At 55.6% G+C, this 6,000-nt stretch overlaps 3 non-coding genes across 3 annotated transcripts; 1 reads left to right on the forward strand and 2 right to left on the reverse strand.

Annotated features, from left to right (window-relative positions):
• Positions 1 to 290: 290 nt before the first annotated feature.
• On the reverse strand, positions 291 to 363 carry trnav-cac (transfer RNA valine (anticodon CAC)). The gene has a single exon. It is a non-coding gene; the product is annotated as a tRNA-Val (tRNA).
• Positions 364 to 1,089: 726 nt separating this feature from the next.
• Positions 1,090 to 1,161, forward strand: trnah-gug (transfer RNA histidin (anticodon GUG)). The gene has a single exon. It is a non-coding gene; the product is annotated as a tRNA-His (tRNA).
• A 2,541-nt stretch (positions 1,162 to 3,702) lies between these two features.
• trnav-cac (transfer RNA valine (anticodon CAC)) lies at positions 3,703 to 3,775 on the reverse strand. The gene has a single exon. It is a non-coding gene; the product is annotated as a tRNA-Val (tRNA).
• Positions 3,776 to 6,000: the final 2,225 nt, after the last annotated feature.

The raw sequence follows: 6,000 nt of genomic DNA on the forward strand, positions 1-6,000 counted from the left end.
CTGCTCCGTAAAGGAATCACAGCAGGCGTCGGCTTCCAGCACGGTGGGTCGGGACACGATGCCGGGGGTCGGAGAGAGCGATGTCTTCCTCGTTAGTATAGTGGTGATTATCCGCACCTGTCACGCGGGAGACTGGGGTACATCAGGACGCGCATTGAAGTGAAAGCAGGATGCGCTGCGACATGCACTGTGCAGATCCCGCCACACTAAGAGGTGAGTGGGTCTGTTCGATCACTGCGCTAGGCGAATCCCCAATCCCCTTTTGTGCGTGCCGACAAAGGAAGCCGGTCTGTTTCCGCCCGGTTTCGAACCGGGGACCTTTCGCGTGTGAGGCGAACGTGATAACCACTACACTACGGAAACGGTGGCAATCCCTGCCCAGCGGCCCAGCGCTGAGCTTCGCCAATGCGATTCAGCTGCTTCCAGTGCCTTTATTGGAGTGCGCTGATGGACCGTGCTCTCTCTCCAGAGACCAGCACGCCTGTCATGGACGGAGCAGGAAAGGCGGCGCCACATTCTACAGCCCTCTCCACGCAATCGACGAAATCGGGCTACTGAAGTGGAGAAAATCGCCTCTCCAGAAAGTGCAAATATCATCTTGGAGAGTATAAATCCTATTGCCGAAGGTCAGCCCTGTCTACCAGAGTAACCCTCCCACCTCCTGCAGGGATGATCAGCTCGTCTCACACGCGAGAAGTCTTCGGTTGGAAACAAGCGCCCCCTCTTCTCGCGCGATTTGCACGTTCGAGTGGTTTTAATGCGGCTCCTTCGTACACGGTGCTGATCTTTTGGAAAGCAGGAGGCAAAACTGACAGGTTCCCATACCGGGAGTCGATCCCAGGCCGCCCGGGTGAAAACCAGAAATCCTAACCGCTAGACCATATGGGAGCACACACCCCTGCTGTTCCGGGCATCATGCAAGCAAACTACATAAATATGAGAAAACGCGCAAGAGAGTTGTCACTCAGAGTGTCGAAGGGTCGATGTATACTGGGGCTCAGTTGAAATGCAACGTCAGGACTTTTCCGAATTAGATCACACGAAGAGAGCACAGCCTTTTCCGCCCTGCCACGTGGGTATCGGTAACTCGCCGTGATCGTATAGTGGTCAGTACTTTGCGTTGTGGCCGCAACAACCCCGGTTCGAATCCGGGTCACGGCAGAATAGGGGCGTCTGCTTTGACTACTTGCGCGAATGAAGGCAAAAAAAAGCCAATCGATGTGAACGAACGGCGCTTTACAGAGGAGTACTGCCTGACTGGATCGTTGATGAACGACAGAGGCCACTCTGACCTCTTCTCGGTTTTCTTCAATGACTTACTAAGGATCTTCTTCACATTCGCCCATGCAGGGGAAGCCAGTTACACCAAAGCAAACGCAGGAAAGTGCATTTCAAGCAGAGACCAGGAGGGACTTGTTTACACCGAGAGTGGTCGGAGAATGGAACAATGCGCCCAGCCCTGTTGCTGGAGCCGATTCTTGATGAGATCTTGGGCTCACTAAGAGGCCCCCGCTGGATGCTAATCTTTCTGTTGTTGTTGCAGGTCCTGCGCTGCTTTTGAGCCGACAGAGCTCGTCCTGGTCTGTCGGCACAGCCCAATTGCAAATGATCGGCTCCGCGTACAGAAGGAACGTGCGTTTGGTACAAGAGTGCATGAAGGCACCGGAAATACATTGGGAACAAATGACCGGTCGCTCAAGACCTCTGTGAAGTACAGGAGCGTGCAAAAAGAGGCTGTTTCCACCCGGTCTCGAACCGGGGACCTTTCGCGTGTGAGGCGAACGAGATAGCCGCTACACTACGGAAACCTGCAAGGACCGCTGCTGGTGTCTCGCTTGCGTTTCGGGCTGAGAAAGGGAAGCGTCACTTTAGGCAGGGGGCGCTGGAGAGAGGAACAAAGGGCGCGATGAAACAAAATGCCGAAACCCGGGATCAAACCAGGGACTTTTAGATCTTCAGTCTAACGCTCTCCCAACTGACCTATTTCGGCAGTGCGCAGAGCCCACAGCCACCTGCTCCAGCCTTCCTGTGTTGCGGCATGAGCGCACCAAGAGGAGCGGGAGAGTGTTGCAGGAACGTCACTCAGAAGGAAAGCCACCCAGCTGTGCCCTCTGAGCTCTGTCCAGCGCATCTTCCTCGCATGGACTCCTGCCTGCGAGGGGCAGGAAACAATTAGCAAGAACAGAGCAGCACCCCATGGGTGTCTCATGACCACACCTTAGGTTGTGACACGTGCAGGTGTGAGGGGTTGCCGGGCTACTCTGGAGCAGAGCTTGGGAGGAGGGGGGGCGGGAAAGCAGACAAAGAGGTGACACCTCAAGGTCTGCACGATCACAGCTCTCCGCCGCCCCAGGCTTCCGCTCGATAAGCTACTGGACACACCCGCCCCTCCTCACACAGACCGTGGAAAAGCCCCCGAGTGGGAGGGCTCTCTCTTCCTCCCAGGAGCTCTTGGACGCACAGACAGAGCGCGGGGAGCCGCCGCCTGCAAACACGGCTCCAGGCAGGACTCCACTCCGCAGGAGCCGCAGAGCAGAGGAGATGGGGGCAGCTTAGCTCCTGTGCAGAGACCTGAGCTGTTGTTGCTGCGGACGCTGTCTTTTCTGTTCTCGGGGTAGGAGTGAATGTTGAGTTGCCCTTAGAAATGAAGCAGAGCACTTCAACGGCACGGGTGTGTGTGTGTGCGTGCGCCCTGGTGATTCTGGGAGACAGATCGAACCTGGGCTAAAAGAGAGGGGGCTTAGCCCTCTTCCATTTGCTAGTTCAGAGTTGTACAACCCATCTGTATCTGCTAGGCGGCGCAGTCGTCGTGCACAAAGAACGCTTTGAAAAGCGTCAAAAGCAAGTCATTCCGAGTTGGTCGTTTGTGTTTTCCGTTCAGACGCGAAATGCTGACATGATCTCTCGGCTCCTCGGTTGTCATTTCTGTTCCGTAAAGGAATCACAGCACGCGTCGCCTTCCAGCACGCTGGGTCGGGACACGATGCCGAGGATCGGAGAGTGCGGTGTCTTCCTCGTTAGTATAGTGGCAAGTATCCCCGCCTGTCACGCGGGAGACCAGGGTTCGATTCCCTGACGGGGAGTAGAAAGCTTTTCTTTTACCTCCTTAGAGAAAGGACTGCCTTTCACTTCTCTGTTTTCTTTCACAGCGCCGTGCACCTTTTCATTGCTCTCGCTTTCAGAGCCTCCGCACGGCACACGACTCGACATCAGGAAGCACATTGAAGTGAAAGCAGGAAGCGCTGCGACATGCACTGTGCAGATCCCGCCACACTAAGAGGTGAGTGGGTCTGTTCGATGCACAAAGAACGCTTTGAAAGCATCAAAGGCAAATCATTCCGAGTTGGTCGTTTGTGTTTTCTGTTCAGACGCGAAATGCTGAAATGATCTCTCGGCTCCTCGGTTGTCATTTCTGCTCCGTAAAGGAATCACAGCAGGCGTCGGCTTCCAGCACGGTGGGTCGGGACACGATGCCGGGGGTCGGAGAGAGCGATGTCTTCCTCGTTAGTATAGTGGTGATTATCCGCACCTGTCACGCGGGAGACTGGGGTACATCAGGACGCGCATTGAAGTGAAAGCAGGATGCGCTGCGACATGCACTGTGCAGATCCCGCCACACTAAGAGGTGAGTGGGTCTGTTCGATCACTGCGCTAGGCGAATCCCCAATCCCCTTTTGTGCGTGCCGACAAAGGAAGCCGGTCTGTTTCCGCCCGGTTTCGAACCGGGGACCTTTCGCGTGTGAGGCGAACGTGATAACCACTACACTACGGAAACGGTGGCAATCCCTGCCCAGCGGCCCAGCGCTGAGCTTCGCCAATGCGATTCAGCTGCTTCCAGTGCCTTTATTGGAGTGCGCTGATGGACCGTGCTCTCTCTCCAGAGACCAGCACGCCTGTCATGGACGGAGCAGGAAAGGCGGCGCCACATTCTACAGCCCTCTCCACGCAATCGACGAAATCGGGCTACTGAAGTGGAGAAAATCGCCTCTCCAGAAAGTGCAAATATCATTTTGGAGAGTATAAATCCTATTGCCGAAGGTCAGCCCTGTCTACCAGAGTAACCCTCCCACCTCCTGCAGGGATGATCAGCTCGTCTCACACGCGAGAAGTCTTCGGTTGGAAACAAGCGCCCCCTCTTCTCGCGCGATTTGCACGTTCGAGTGGTTTTAATGCGGCTCCTTCGTACACGGTGCTGATCTTTTGGAAAGCAGGAGGCAAAACTGACAGGTTCCCATACCGGGAGTCGATCCCAGGCCGCCCGGGTGAAAACCAGAAATCCTAACCGCTAGACCATATGGGAGCACACACCCCTGCTGTTCCGGGCATCATGCAAGCAAACTACATAAATATGAGAAAACGTGCAAGAGAGTTGTCACTCAGAGTGTCGAAGGGTCGATGTATACTGGGGCTCAGTTGAAATGCAACGTCAGGACTTTTCCGAATTAGATCACACGAAGAGAGCACAGCCTTTTCCGCCCTGCCACGTGGGTATCGGTAACTCGCCGTGATCGTATAGTGGTCAGTACTTTGCGTTGTGGCCGCAACAACCCCGGTTCAAATCCGGGTCACGGCAGAATAGGGGCGTCTGCTTTGACTACTTGCGCGAATGAAGGCAAAAAAAAGCCAATCGATGTGAACGAACGGCGCTTTACAGAGGAGTACTGCCTGACTGGATCGTTGATGAACGACAGAGGCCACTCTGACCTCTTCTCGGTTTTCTTCAATGACTTACTAAGGATCTTCTTCACATTCGCCCATGCAGGGGAAGCCAGTTACACCAAAGCAAACGCAGGAAAGTGCATTTCAAGCAGAGACCAGGAGGGACTTGTTTACACCGAGAGTGGTCGGAGAATGGAACAATGCGCCCAGCCCTGTTGCTGGAGCCGATTCTTGATGAGATCTTGGGCTCACTAAGAGGCCCCCGCTGGATGCTAATCTTTCTGTTGTTGTTGCAGGTCCTGCGCTGCTTTTGAGCCGACAGAGCTCGTCCTGGTCTGTCGGCACAGCCCAATTGCAAATGATCGGCTCCGCGTACAGAAGGAACGTGCGTTTGGTACAAGAGTGCATGAAGGCACCGGAAATACATTGGGAACAAATGACCGGTCGCTCAAGACCTCTGTGAAGTACAGGAGCGTGCAAAAAGAGGCTGTTTCCACCCGGTCTCGAACCGGGGACCTTTCGCGTGTGAGGCGAACGAGATAGCCGCTACACTACGGAAACCTGCAAGGACCGCTGCTGGTGTCTCGCTTGCGTTTCGGGCTGAGAAAGGGAAGCGTCACTTTAGGCAGGGGGCGCTGGAGAGAGGAACAAAGGGCGCGATGAAACAAAATGCCGAAACCCGGGATCAAACCAGGGACTTTTAGATCTTCAGTCTAACGCTCTCCCAACTGACCTATTTCGGCAGTGCGCAGAGCCCACAGCCACCTGCTCCAGCCTTCCTGTGTTGCGGCATGAGCGCACCAAGAGGAGCGGGAGAGTGTTGCAGGAACGTCACTCAGAAGGAAAGCCACCCAGCTGTGCCCTCTGAGCTCTGTCCAGCGCATCTTCCTCGCATGGACTCCTGCCTGCGAGGGGCAGGAAACAATTAGCAAGAACAGAGCAGCACCCCATGGGTGTCTCATGACCACACCTTAGGTTGTGACACGTGCAGGTGTGAGGGGTTGCCGGGCTACTCTGGAGCAGAGCTTGGGAGGAGGGGGGGCGGGAAAGCAGACAAAGAGGTGACACCTCAAGGTCTGCACGATCACAGCTCTCCGCCGCCCCAGGCTTCCGCTCGATAAGCTACTGGACACACCCGCCCCTCCTCACACAGACCGTGGAAAAGCCCCCGAGTGGGAGGGCTCTCTCTTCCTCCCAGGAGCTCTTGGACGCACAGACAGAGCGCGGGGAGCCGCCGCCTGCAAACACGGCTCCAGGCAGGACTCCACTCCGCAGGAGCCGCAGAGCAGAGGAGATGGGGGCAGCTTAGCTCCTGTGCAGAGACCTGAGCTGTTGTTGCTG

Source organism: Atractosteus spatula, unplaced genomic scaffold, assembly GCF_055471065.1.
Source record: "Atractosteus spatula isolate fAtrSpa1 unplaced genomic scaffold, fAtrSpa1.hap1 Scaffold_98, whole genome shotgun sequence".
Classification (NCBI taxonomy): Eukaryota; Metazoa; Chordata; class Actinopteri; order Semionotiformes; family Lepisosteidae; genus Atractosteus; species Atractosteus spatula.